The 12878-nt window shown below is 53.1% G+C and overlaps 1 long non-coding RNA gene across 1 annotated transcript; it reads left to right on the forward strand.

Moving 5' to 3' along the window:
- The first annotated feature begins 11689 nt into the window (after window positions 1-11689).
- On the forward strand, window positions 11690-12659 carry LOC104848374. The gene is made up of 3 exons (XR_776383.1): window positions 11690-11781; window positions 12056-12129; window positions 12598-12659. It is a non-coding gene; the product is annotated as an uncharacterized LOC104848374 (long non-coding RNA).
- The last annotated feature ends 219 nt before the right edge of the window (window positions 12660-12878 follow it).

Raw genomic sequence — 12878 nt, forward strand, 5'->3', positions numbered from 1 at the left:
CCATAACCAGCCCCATGACGCCTTCCACACCCCGGGGGCCCCTGCAGATCTGGGCTGGTCTCACTCAAAATTGCAGGAGAATTTCTATTGTCTTTTTCCCTGCTCACGCCCAACCCCTGCACACAAACACCATGTGATGCTTGCAAAGCACAAATTTCATGGAGACCTGCTCCTGCCTAAACTCTACCATGGCTCTACCATGGCTCCCCAGAGCTTCAGACTGTCTCTGCTGCGGACGCACCCTCCCTCCCAGTGGGAGGCCCTGAGGGCCCAAGCTGCTTCCCACCTCCACCCCCTGCATACCCTCCTTGCTTCCTGCGCAGGCCTCTCCCCAGCACAGTGTGCTGGCATCTCCCAGAAGAGGGATTTGTGCGACTAGTGTTCTCTGTCCTCATCTCTGCAGCCTCCCTGTCTTTCCCCATCACTGCTACATAACAGCCACTGGGTAAATGTGTGTCAAGTGAATTAATGCACAACTACATTCACTAAGCATGATATTCTTTGGGTTTGAAAATACTGATCTGCATTCTGTCTTTACAAGTGTACACTTTCTGGGCGTCCCATATAAATGGGATCCTGCACTCTGGTCCTTTGCATCTGGCTTTCTTTCCTTTAACTTTGAGAGAAGGCCAAGGCTGTGATGCTGAGGGCCCTGCAGCCACTTTGCAGCAAGGAGGGACAAGCCAGGAGAAAGACAGGAACATCTAACCGTTGAGCTAAGGCTATGAGCTTCCCGCATCCAGAGAAGTGACTGTGAAAAGGAAAAGCTGGTCTGCTCAACGTGCCTCTTGTCACTCACAGCCAAAGTTCATGTTATACCTGACCAGCTGCAGGGCTGAGGGTCCGTGACTGATCAGGGTGCAATTCCGGGCCTTTAGACATGGAGGAGAGGGCGAGCGCCAGGCTGGTGGGGTGGAGACAACACTTCCTGCCGCGTGGCAGAGAATCAGCTCATAAGGGTGTGAGATGTGCGTGCTTCCTTCACCTGCTGGGGGAGGGGTGAGGCTCTCAGGGCTGGCGAACGTGATCTGTGCTCGCTGCCACCCCTGCACCGTCTCCAGAACACACAGCCAGGGCTCTGGTCCCATCCATGTCCACTGCCCCATCCCAAGCACTGCTTCCCTGTTGGGACGGCACGGCAGCTTCCTTGGGAAGGCTGACACCGTGCTGAGAAGGAGTGACCAGGGCTGGGGCGCAGTCCCCATCAACCAATCCATCAATAAGAAAAAGACGGGACAATTAACTATGTATAACTACATGGTTTCATGTTTTAGATGTATCTTTTTAATCCACCTTGAATTCACTGTGCTATGTGGCGTGAGGTAGGGATTTGATTCTCTCTGAGTAGCAATTCCCTCATGCCGACGTTAATTAGTGTTTTCTCCCCTCCTGGGGGCTGAACGATCTAGAGACAGAAATCACATTTCTGAGGTCATGGTTTTGGGGATGAACTCACCCTCGATTTTCCATCCGCATCTTGATCGATCGCAGGAAACCCTAGCTAACCCGACCTTGAGTGCACGCCCTCTGACATGTACCCAGGAAGGAGCGGGTGTCAGTGTGTGGCACCCCAGCCCAAAACGGGCAGACCTTTCCTAGCACACCATTCAGACATGCAAGGCCCTCTATTAAAAGCAACTGCTTGGTTCCAAGGAACGCACTCTTTGTCACGATACAGCCAGAATTCACAGCGCGAGAATAGTTCGGTACTTTTCAGGGATTTTAATCAAAGCCATTTCATGGTCGTGGCAGAATAGTGCTATTTCTTCAGATCCCACTGCAGGATTTTAATAGTCCTATTTGTCTAACAAGTAGTAATCCCCACCCCAACAAATCTCCAAGGGTCATCAGAAAGCCAGTGGGACATCACTGCATTATTAAGGTTTGGTACTGATTGGCCACACAGCTGGGAAAAGGCACAATAAATAGCTTTCATTAAAATAAGTAGGTAACTCACAAGGTACTCCGCAGCCCATGGCCATTCTGGTTTATTTATTGTATGTTGATGGTTCCGAGTACATTTATTTATTCCCCACTGCCGGCAAATGGGCTGGAGGCTGTTGCTTTAGAGCAAAGTGGGCTTTTGCTCCCTGGGGCCCCCTGGAAGAGGTCTCTGAGGGCTGCTGAGGCTGAGGCCTCAGGAATAGTTGGGCCTCTTCTAACTCACATAGCCCACAGCCACAGCTACTTGCGGACAGACAGACAGACAGCACAGCACGATCTGAGGTGCTCCGGCTGCCAGGATGCCTTCGAGAATAGGCTGGGCTGTATGGGAACCAGAGGAGACTAAATCCCCTGTCCTTACCCCTGTGCCTTCATTCTGCACAGAAGGGTCTGGGTCCAGTGGTGGTGATCGGCAGGAGTGAGGCTTCCCTGTGGAGGTCACGGTGACCTTGGACCTGTCGCCACTACAGACTCACTCCCCCAGGACACTGTGCACTAGGCTCACACCCTGAAACAGGGACCTGCGTTCCTCTAAGGGACGTGGGTTCCCTGCCCAGAAGCAGCTTCTGCCTGCTACGACCATCTGTACGAAGCAGCTGCATGGATGTCCCGCCTCGATTAACAAGGCCAGGTACAGACGTGAGCATCTGTGAAACCGCTGACCTTCCTCCGAGGCCCGTCTGTAACTGTAAAGAAACCTGGGAAAATAAATACCAAGGCAAACAGCAAGGAAGTATGGGCTGGGCTTCCTTCAGGGGCGGCTAATGGACTTCAGGAGGGCTTCATAAAGAAAGAGAAAAACCTGCTCAGACCCCGGAATTAAACAATCCCATGAATAATTCACTCAAGTCTGCTTTACAGGCGCTCAAATCGAAAACAAAAGTCTGCTTCCCAAGTGACACCAGACATGAACAGAAAGCTCCCAAGATATAAAATTAAATAAGCGTCATTAACAAATAACTTGAAATGCTTTGCCTAATGTGTTGGATAAACAGCATTTACATCCTGAATGCCGTGTGCTTGGCTACATAAGAAAGGCAGGAGGCTTGGTGCACAGGCCATTGGTCCAGCTTAATAATGCATGGCCACAAACACTGCATTTCCTTCTTCTGCTTAATTATTGTCTAATAACGAACATTCAGGGGCGAATGGGGTTTTCAAAAGCACTTTTCTTCAGGCATGTCTGTTCCCTGGTCCATAGCCCTGCAAAGCCCAGCCCTCCAGTGCTCTGCGGGGGTCTCCCCCAACCCGGGGTTCACGCCGCACCCTGCCTGGACCCAGAGCAGCAACACTTGACGCTAGAGATCCTCCGCCCAGGGCCCTGGTGCTGCCTGGCTCCCCTCGAGGCCAACCAGGACTCGGTGAGGTGGGAAAGGAGTGGGTGCTCTGCATGCAGCAGCTGCCCCCAGCCCGGTGTCCCTCCCCACTTGCCCTGCAGCCGGCAGAGGCCACGGATCCTCTGAGCTTCCTCAGTGCTCCCCTGGCTGCCAGCTCTTCCCACAGTCTTAGCCCAAGCCCTGCACCAGCCCCAACCCCAGCCTGGACTGGGACCCTGCATGGCTCTCATCCCCTCCTCATACTCAGTTCCTCTCCACCGAGGTCCCATCCACGTAAAAGTCACGTCGCCTCCAGAACCTGCGTCCACAGAGGGACCTCGGCGAGGGATGCAGCCTGTTGCCCACGCCAACAGCAAAGCCATCCAGGACGCTCTGGACCCCTATACCATGCAAGCCAGGGCCTCTGCAGGTCACCACCCCTCTGTGCCCACCAGCATGGCCGCTTCCCTACAAGGCTGAGCTTCAGGGAGCCCTCAGTGACACCGAGGGACAGCACAGGCCCTTGGCCACTGTCACTGCCACTGCCACGGAATGCTACCGCGGGAGCTGAGAGCTCTGGCCCGGGGTGCCCCAGTCCGGGGTGCCCCAATCCCAGGTGCTCCGTCCTTGTCCCCTCACCCACCCCTGGCTGTGGGCAGTGGAAGTGCAGTGCAGCACAGCAGCCTGTGTGGGCAGCCAGCAGGGACCTTGGCCAAGCCATCTCCCTTCACCCTTGCTGGGAATCGTCCCTGATCTCGTGTCCAGGGCAGAAGCAGTGAGCGGCATGAGTACCCGGAGCCTGCTCACCGGGGAGATGGGCAGGCATCAGAGTGCAGTGGGGATGCCAGGTTCCTCAGCGATCACTGTGATGATGCATACGGGGCTGCTGTCCAGGAGTGTGTCACAGGAGAAATGCAATGTCTCTTCTCCTGCAGCTTGCAAATAACTTCTCATCCCTTGTGACAAGGCTCAAAGTTTGTCCTCAGGGTTGTGGCTGAACTGTGATACACTAAAGAAATAGACACTGGTGGGCTGGGGATTTTGCTCATTGGTGCTGCCTCCTGCCTCACAAGCACAAGGTCCCAAGTTTGATCCCAGGTACTGAGAAAAAAAAATGTTTAAAGAGGGCAACCCACTTTCTGGTCCCCCTTCTATCTTAGACAGAAACTTTCAATAAATTTTCCTACTCAAAAAAAGAAAGAAAAGAAAAGAAATAGACGCTGCCCTGAGAAGCCAGAGAATGGATCCATGGGGTTTTCCCTCTAGAAACACCATGGCTGCATCCCAAGTGGCAGTGGCATGGCTCTTCCAGAACCTTTGCCACTGAAGCAGTTTAAAGAGTAAATGAGCCATTCTTTCACTTTTGCATCAAGCAAGTTGTTCAAGCCAAACATCAAACAAGAACTTTGCCAAACGAAGCCTTCCCAGCTCAGCACAAACTGGCTTTACAAAACCCACGAGGCTGAGCAGGCCCAGCTCTGACTGTGCACAAGGCAGAAGCAGAAGTCAGATGCCATCCAGAGCTCTGACTTCTCTCCATGTCTCTGCTGTCCTTCCGTGACACTCCATCCTCAGGGTGGCTGTGTCCTCCCCAGTGCCTGGCCTACAGGTTCCAGGAGGTCCAAGAGCACTTCCGAGTACCTACGCAAGCCAGGGCCAGGTTCCTGGCCTGTGGGGTCATGTGCCCTTCCCTGAGCCAATCACAGTGGCCAAAAGGATGCTCAGCTGCACCAACCCAGACCCCTGGACCATATGAATGACAGGGACCTGGGCAGATCCACAGAGGAACTTGAGGCTCTTCTGAAGCATGGTAGTCTAGACCCTAGAAAGCAGACCACATGTTCTCCCCAACCCTAAAACCAAAGTGGATATTTTCCATTTCGACCTCCAGGAAATTAGAAGATCACGTTAGGCAGGAGCAGATTCACATCACCCCAGCTATGAGCACGGTGGCCTGGCGCTGACATCCACTTGGGGACGTGGTCTGTCCGCAACTCCACAGGCAGCAGATAAAAACACTCAGCGAACGTCTCCTAAAGCCTTGCCTGCTTCCTCCTGACCTTTTGGGGATATGAGTAATTAATTCACACATTTTCTCTACAATTAATCTCACAGACAGGTTCAGAGGTAAATCAGCATGTAGAAGGAGAAGAGAATTTTTGAAAAAGAAATGAAACAAAGTCAAATTCTGCAAGCACATGCTTATCTCCCGACTCACCCTGTTGTGTACCATACATGTGCACAGCTGTGTGGGGGCCTCAACCTGAACAAAATGGAATTAAAGTTATCTTGCAGATATCGATCGCCCCAAACTTTTGGGTAGGATACATTCTATTTTCCGTAAGACATGAGGATCGTGAGGCTGTTAGCTTGCTGCGGGCGTTTGGGGGAGGGTGCCGACAGGGTGAGGGGTCAGCAAGGACCTCGTGCTGGGCTTGGGATCCTGGCCGTGGCAAAGAGGGGCTCTGCAGGGAGAAGCCTCGAAGGCAGAGGAGCCTGGAGCCCAGGGCTCCAAACAATGGGGCCCTGACTGCAGCTGTCTCCCAGGCTCAGGCTGAGAGGTTGCCAGTACCTGGCACACACAGCTGGCAGAGAGAGGTGGCCCAGAAGATGTGTCCTCTGGGCTGTTCCCCTGCTGGGTGCTTTCTTCCAGCTCTTGGCCCATACCACCCAGCAGGCAGGGGTGCAGAGCCCAGAGCTCCCAGCAGAATGGGAGCATGGGGTACACAGGGACCCCGTGGGGGCAGCTCGCTGCCTGGCGATGGGCACTGGATGGCCACTTGCACCTCCAGGATGGGTGAATGGATGAATGAATGAACGGTGAACTCTCACCTCCCTTGGTGTTTTTGTCAGTGTTCAGGTTGTGAATTCTGAGGGGGGCACATGGCTGCCCTGGAACAGGCTGTCTAGGAAATCGGGAGGTTGGGAAGATGGACGCTGAGCAACCAGAACACCAACCACTGTCCCCTTCATTGAGGAGCTGAGGGACGTCCAGAGCCTGGAGTGGGGGCTCTCACCCCATCCTGCCCCTCTCAAGGCCCCAGGATCCCAGGCCCAGGCCAGTGGGGGGGAGTGGGGGCCCAGAAGGGACAAAGCCCAGGAGGGACAGGGCTCTGCTGCACCTCTTCTCATGGTTTCCTCCTTCTGAATCATGAAGGGTCCCCAGCCAGCAGGTCCATGTGAGCTTCTCAGAGGTGGCGCTGGCCTCCCCAGGGCACTCCCCTGCCTGTGCATCCCGAAGGCCGCAGTGCTCCTTGGCTGGTGGTCCTTCCTCCAGCCCCCCCACCAGGGCCGCTCCTGTGGTCACCGCTGCTCCTCACCTCCCTCGTGTGGAGCTGGTGCAGGGACCGAACAATCCCAGTTCCTTCCCGGTGCCTCTCCCACCCTTCCCTCCCCTGCCTGAGTCTCTTGAGCCCCTCCCATTTGAGAAAGAGCTCTCCCTACTTCCTGTCATCCATCTTTCCTTTTGTCCTTTTCTTACGTTTTGGTTTCTCACAGAAGAGAAACCATGCAATATTTAAGCTTGGGCATCTGATTTATTTCACCTAACATTGTGGTCTCCAGCTGAACCCATTTTCCTACAGATGACTGCAGCTCGTCCTCCTTGGTGGAAGAGCAGCACTCTGCTGTGTGGAAACAAAACATTTTCTTTACCCATTCATCTGTTGATGAGCACATAGGTGAGGTCTAAGATTTAACTTTTATGAATTAGGCTGCTATAAACAGATGTGAATGGATCACTGTAACACGATGGCTTTCACTCTTTTGGGAAAATACCCAGAAGGGAAGAGCTGGGGCAAGTGGAATTTCTAGTTTCAGTCTTTTGAGGAATCTGTACACCAATTTCCACAGTGGCCGTACTGGTTTGCGCTACCACAGTAGAGGGTCCTCTCCCCCGAACACCTCCACACACATTATTATTTGATTGTATTGGTGGTGGCCACCTTTCTAACCTCCCTCTGCCTCCGCTCCCTGGGAATCAGAGAGGCCAACTCAGGTCCCCAGGAAGAGTGCAGGGTCTCTCCTCCTGCCATGTCCTTCAGTTGGCGACATCAGCCCCACAGCAGACTCCTCCCAGGCCAGGGGGCTGAGGCTGACTCTCACTGTCACCCTTTTGTGTTGCAGAGGGAAGACTGGAGCTGAGCCCCAGCCCTGCAAGGAAGAGTTTCTATTTTAATTAGATCCAACATGACTGGGGAGGGCAAAGTTTAGGGGTAAACTTCAAATGGAAAAAATTAAGGTGAAAAGAAGAGTTTTTGAAGTGACCTTTCTGAGCACCATTGAGAAAAAAAGCTGCCCCACTTTTATTTTTAACATTTGGTGACGTCGTTGGCATTATTACTGAGGCCTCACAATGACGGCTCTGAAAGGGACAGCCGTCATTAGACTCAATAGTTCATTTCTGAGACACTTATTAGAAATCTGTCCCCATTACCTTCCAATCACAACTTTTATAAATAACAAAGCCATTAAATCTTAATGTAGTTTGACTTTTCCAGAACACTTCTGGGTCCCGCCTCAGCAGCTGTGCTTCAGGAAAAGAAATAAATGTAATAAGTGGTTACAAAAGAAAGTAGTTACATTTGATAAAGGTATTTGATGGAAATGGACTTTTTGAATAGGACCCAAAGAGAGAAATCATTAAAAAAAATATTGACAGGTTAGACAGAAAGAAAACTAATTATTTCTGAATGTTGACACAGAGACATATAGACACACATACAATGCAGATGAAAACCTGGAAAAATATTTGCCTATGACAAAGGATTAATATTTTTAAGGAATAAGGAGCGTTTGCAAATCAGTAAGTAAAAGAGGGAAGCAGATAGTCACATAGCCTCTGGTTTTAGGGACAGAGCCCTCGGGGGTAGGCCGCCTCTGCTGTCCCCCAGTGCTGTGGTTTCCCACTGTTGATGCGTTCCTTTGGTGACCCCATGGTCAACTTGGTTTCCTTACTGTCAGGTTAGTTTCCCAACAAGGTTTGGTCAGCTGCACTCTGCATGCTAAAGCACACTTGCACGTTTGGTCTGTAATTCCGGATAAGCCATGTTGGAGCTATCAACATTCAGGTACAGTTTACTTGTCCTTCCCAAGTCCATCAAACTAGCGCCTGTATAATGCGTTCGCTCATCCCTGAAATATCCTTGTATGGTGGCATTTAATCGAGAATATCATTTTATGTTATTTAAATAACACTTCATATATTCCTTTTTTGTGGTATGGCGGGGTTGAAGCCAGGGCCTAGAAAGAGTTCTGCTCCTGAGCTACTGTACAGTTAGGGTTCTCTCACTAGAGGGCCAGATTCAACACAAAATGCACATGCTGCATCATACAAGGGCTCATGAGGTAGCTGATAGGTTCGGGAGAGGAAGGATTCCCATGGCGCTGCCGGATCAGAGGTGAAAACCCAAAAGATGGTCTGTGCCGGACACCTGGAAGACCCAGTAGCAGCTGGAGGTAGAAGGCCTAGAGCTCAGTGCAGGATCTGTGTTGGAAAGCGAAAGCATGCACTGGAGGGCTGAAGGCTGTGCTGGAAGGCCAGTGTCCAAAGGCAGTGGTGAAGAGCAGTGCTCCTGGGAAGAAAGGACACTTCATTCTTCTTTCCCTTTTTATTCCACCCAGGCTAGAAGCCTATTGGTTGATGCCACCCATATCCAGGGTGGGTCTTCCTCCTCACTTTGCTGGCACACATGTCAATCATCCACAGACCCTGGAACTTCATAATCTGCTAGGCATTTCTTCCTCAGGTTGAGTTGCCAGATCTCAATGATCAGTCACAGCTATGTTCCCAGCCCTTGGGATAAAGATAAAGGGAAAGACACTTTTTAAAACTTTCTGGCTCTCACACACAGTAAGTAACCATAAGCACTTAAGTGTGAGGCAAGCTCTGCTCATTTGACATTTTATGTGATTCATGCAACTCTACAAGATCTCAGGGACCTTATTCCTTTGATGATAAGGAAACTGGAGGACTGTGTACTTGGGTCCCTCCCTGGATCCCACAGCAGAGAAGGCCAGGGTAGGGAGCCGGACTAAGTGGCCAGCTCCTCACTTAGCCCTGCATCCTGCCTCTCTCAGCCCACTGGGAACTTGAAAGCTTGGAGCTGGTTCTGCAGACGTCCATCAAAGGCTGGTGTTGTGGGGTTTTCACTGCTCAATCGTCCCTTCTATGGAGCAGGCATGGAGTGTCCAGGTAAGCACAACCACTTGTGTGGTGAGGGGCAGTTGTTTTTCTGTGTGCTGTGTCCAGCACAGTGGTGTACACACCATTCCTTCTGCCTGCCACCCTGGGTTGTGTGAGTCCAGGTCTCCATCCGGTCCTCGGGACACCCCATCAGGCCTGGCCTGTCACAGTGTCACATTCCCCTCAGCCCACAGCAGCCATCATGCTAACAGACAAGCAGAGCCAATGCGATGTCATGAGACCTGTGCAGGGCCCTGGCCACGAGGTAGGGCTGCCTTTCTTTCACCTGAAGGTGAGGGCATGCAGAGGCTGTAACAGAAGCCGCCAACTCTGATCGCATGGTGGTTAGGGAAGCCAGACCCAGTGGGAGTTTTCCCAAGCTCCAAGACCCACGCCAACCATGTAGATCACCCCTGGACACTCCAGGCACATGACCTCAGAGCTCCCCTCCTGCTGGTGCCAGCTTTGTCCAGGTCCAGAAGAGTCCATGCCAGCACAAGGCCCCGTGTTCCCCTAGTGGCATTAGACATGCTGACTTCAGACTCTGGCCAGCGTTGAAGGGAGGAATTACCCTGACCCTGGACAGAAGAGCGAGGGAGGTGACACTCGAGGCAAGAGAAGTTATGTTTACCCAGGACAGCCAGAGACTCAAGGGACATGCAGAGCTCGGAGGAGGAGAGGGTGAGAGGAAGCCAGTGGCACTGGGCAGGGACTGCTGGCTAAGCTGGGTGACAGGCTCTTGGTACAAGCGGTGGTGTGGGTGCCAGGACCGAGGGAAGCAGCTCGGCAGGACATTGGGAATAGGGCTTGTGCTGAGCGGATGCAGAAGGGATCTCCGCCAATGAGGGGCAGGTAGAGCAGGGCAGGGGTCAGATAGGGCTGAGACCTTATAGAGAGGACGCTCAGGAGCCTGGCCATGCAGGCAAAGGAGGAGCATCCGACCCCATCTGAACAGAAGGCAGACGCACACCATCCTGAGAACTGTGGTGGAGCCTTGGAGATGATTTGATAGAGATCACAGTGTTATTATTAATATGTGACTGTAAAACAGAGGGATCTCTAGAGGACATCATGGGTGGGTCTGGGCTAATTTAGGAACAGGCTGGACTGTACTAGGTCCCCTGGCCATTCGCTCCTTGGTCACTGGATTCCAAGAGCACAGGAGATGTGCTGCTCAGCGCTACTCTTGCTGGAACAACACCCACACTGCTTACAGGAGGAGAGATGACATTTAGCTGGTGCATTAGGAGGGTTCAGTCTATGGTTGGCTGGCTCCAAGGCAGGAAGGCCCAGTGAAAGGGCATGGCACAGTGGAAGGCCGTGGCAGAGGAAAGCCATGCCTTCATGCCAGCCAAGGGACAGCGACACGGAGGACCTGGGAGACACACCCTACAGAGGGCCCCATGAACCTCTTCCAGCCAGGCCCCACCTCCTAAGAGATCTGAGCTGTGAACCCGTAAATTGATGAATCCACTGATAAGCACAGCATGGTCCAAGGCTCCAAATCTGAGCAAATGAGACTTCCAGTGGACAGTCTAGATCTCACCTGTAACAGGAGAGGGGAAATCCTGGCATCGTTATTACTTCCCTAGCAACCTCCCTCCTTCTACCAGAAACAGAATCCCAGCTGTTACTTCCTATTCCACAGGTCAGCAGGAAAGACCCTCCTCCTAGCCCCAGCTACACACTCCAAGGACAGGGATTGGCTCAGGCCTCAGTCTAGGACTAGGGCCAAGTGCAGTGATTGGCTCAGAGTTCAGCCTAGGACCGGGGCCAAGCACAGCGATTGGCTCAGAGATCGGTTTAGGATTCGGGACAAGTGCAGTGATTGGCTAAGGGATCAGCCTAGGACTAAAAACCAAGTTACATCAGGACTTCGGTTTTGTGAGAAAAATAACTCCCTACTGTGTAAATGACGAGCAATGAATGAGGTTTTAGTTAATGTGGGTCTTGCTCGCATGTTATAGACGAGGCGCATGGAAGCTGCTGAGAGGACTGAGCACAGCACTGCTTTTCATGACAAACCTGATGTGCAAGGGACAGAAGCGCAGCCTCCCTCTCACCGCAGGCGATCTGTGGAGATCTGCAGGCCGAGCTGTGGCCGTCGCCCTGTGTGTGACGTAGCAGCAGCTGCTGCTTTGTCCCAAAAGAGCCGGATTCTGCTTTCGAGACCTCGATTTGACCCAGCGCAGGCCCAGCATGGCCCTCAGGACGCGGTTCCCGGAGCTGTGGTGCCCGTCCACCAGCACGGAGGGACAAGACCACCACCTCTGTCTGGAGCTGGGCCAAGCTGCCATTCCGCATCCCTTCCAGCCTTTCGAGCCGCCATTTCCCAAAGTACTGGCCAATAATCCTGAGCCCAAACCTTGGTCCCAGGACCCAGGCGCCCGTGGGCGACCCTGGAGGGGCTGTGGGAAGGCAGGAGTGTGCGTGCGTGAGGCGGTCGCCCGTCCTCCCAGTGTCTGCTCGCAGCACCGCAGCTCTGCTTGTTCCCTGCACCGGTGCACAGAACTCCTGCATCCTCGGCCCCTTCCTGCCCTGCATCTCCACCCCTCTGCCTTCAGTTTTCCTACCCTCTCCCCTCCATTCAACTCTCCTTTATTTGTCTTAGGTTCTGGTACAAGAGGAGCCGAGCCATACTTACTTTCTGCGCCTGACTTACTTCCCTTAGCATCGTGGTCTCAGGTACTGCCTATGCCCTGTGAATGGTGTGCTCTCCATCTTCTTCATGGCCGCTTTCCTGTGTGTGACCACCACACTCTTGGTCATCTGGGCCAGAGTCCCGGACAACCGCAGTGGTTGGCACAGGGCCTGGCAGCAGCCCCGCCCTTCCTATCACTGTGGGTTAGGGAAGGGTGGCTTCCAAACATGCAGGGGCCACTGGGTCCCGGGCCACCCCCACCCAGCATGGCATCCAGGTTCCGGGGTGCCCTGCGGGCCATCCTTTGGCCTTGTGCCCAGAAAACCTGGCTGCAGGCAGGAGAGCATCTGCCCAGCTCCCCTTGGTACCTAGCACCTTGTCAGAGTCTGCCCACTGTGCCCCATCCAGGGCACCCTCTCTGGGGGGTCCTGACTGTCATGCTAAGGCTGAGACCCACGTGTAATGCCAGACCAGTGGAGAAGCCACCCTGATGGCTCCTATTTCAAACCCAGGTCCTCTTTGTGGCCCCAACATCTGGCAAATCCAAGACTTTCCTCTGGCTCTCTCCTTCAGCCACCTGCGCCTGCAGACTGAACGTGTGATCGGCTGACTCTGGAGAGGATGAGTGGGAAGAGGGACAGATGCACACAAGGGACAGAGGGGCGCACACCTTTCATCCCAACACCCTGGGAGGCTGAGACAGGAGGACCAAAAGTTCAAGAGCAGCCTGGACAACCAAGTAACGTTCTCAAAATGAAAAATATAAAAATAAACTGGAGATGTAGCTCAGTGC

This window comes from Fukomys damarensis, unplaced genomic scaffold (genome assembly GCF_012274545.1).
Source record: "Fukomys damarensis isolate Sample0158 unplaced genomic scaffold, DMR_v1.0_HiC HiC_scaffold_12, whole genome shotgun sequence".
Lineage (NCBI taxonomy): Eukaryota > Metazoa > Chordata > Mammalia > Rodentia > Bathyergidae > Fukomys > Fukomys damarensis.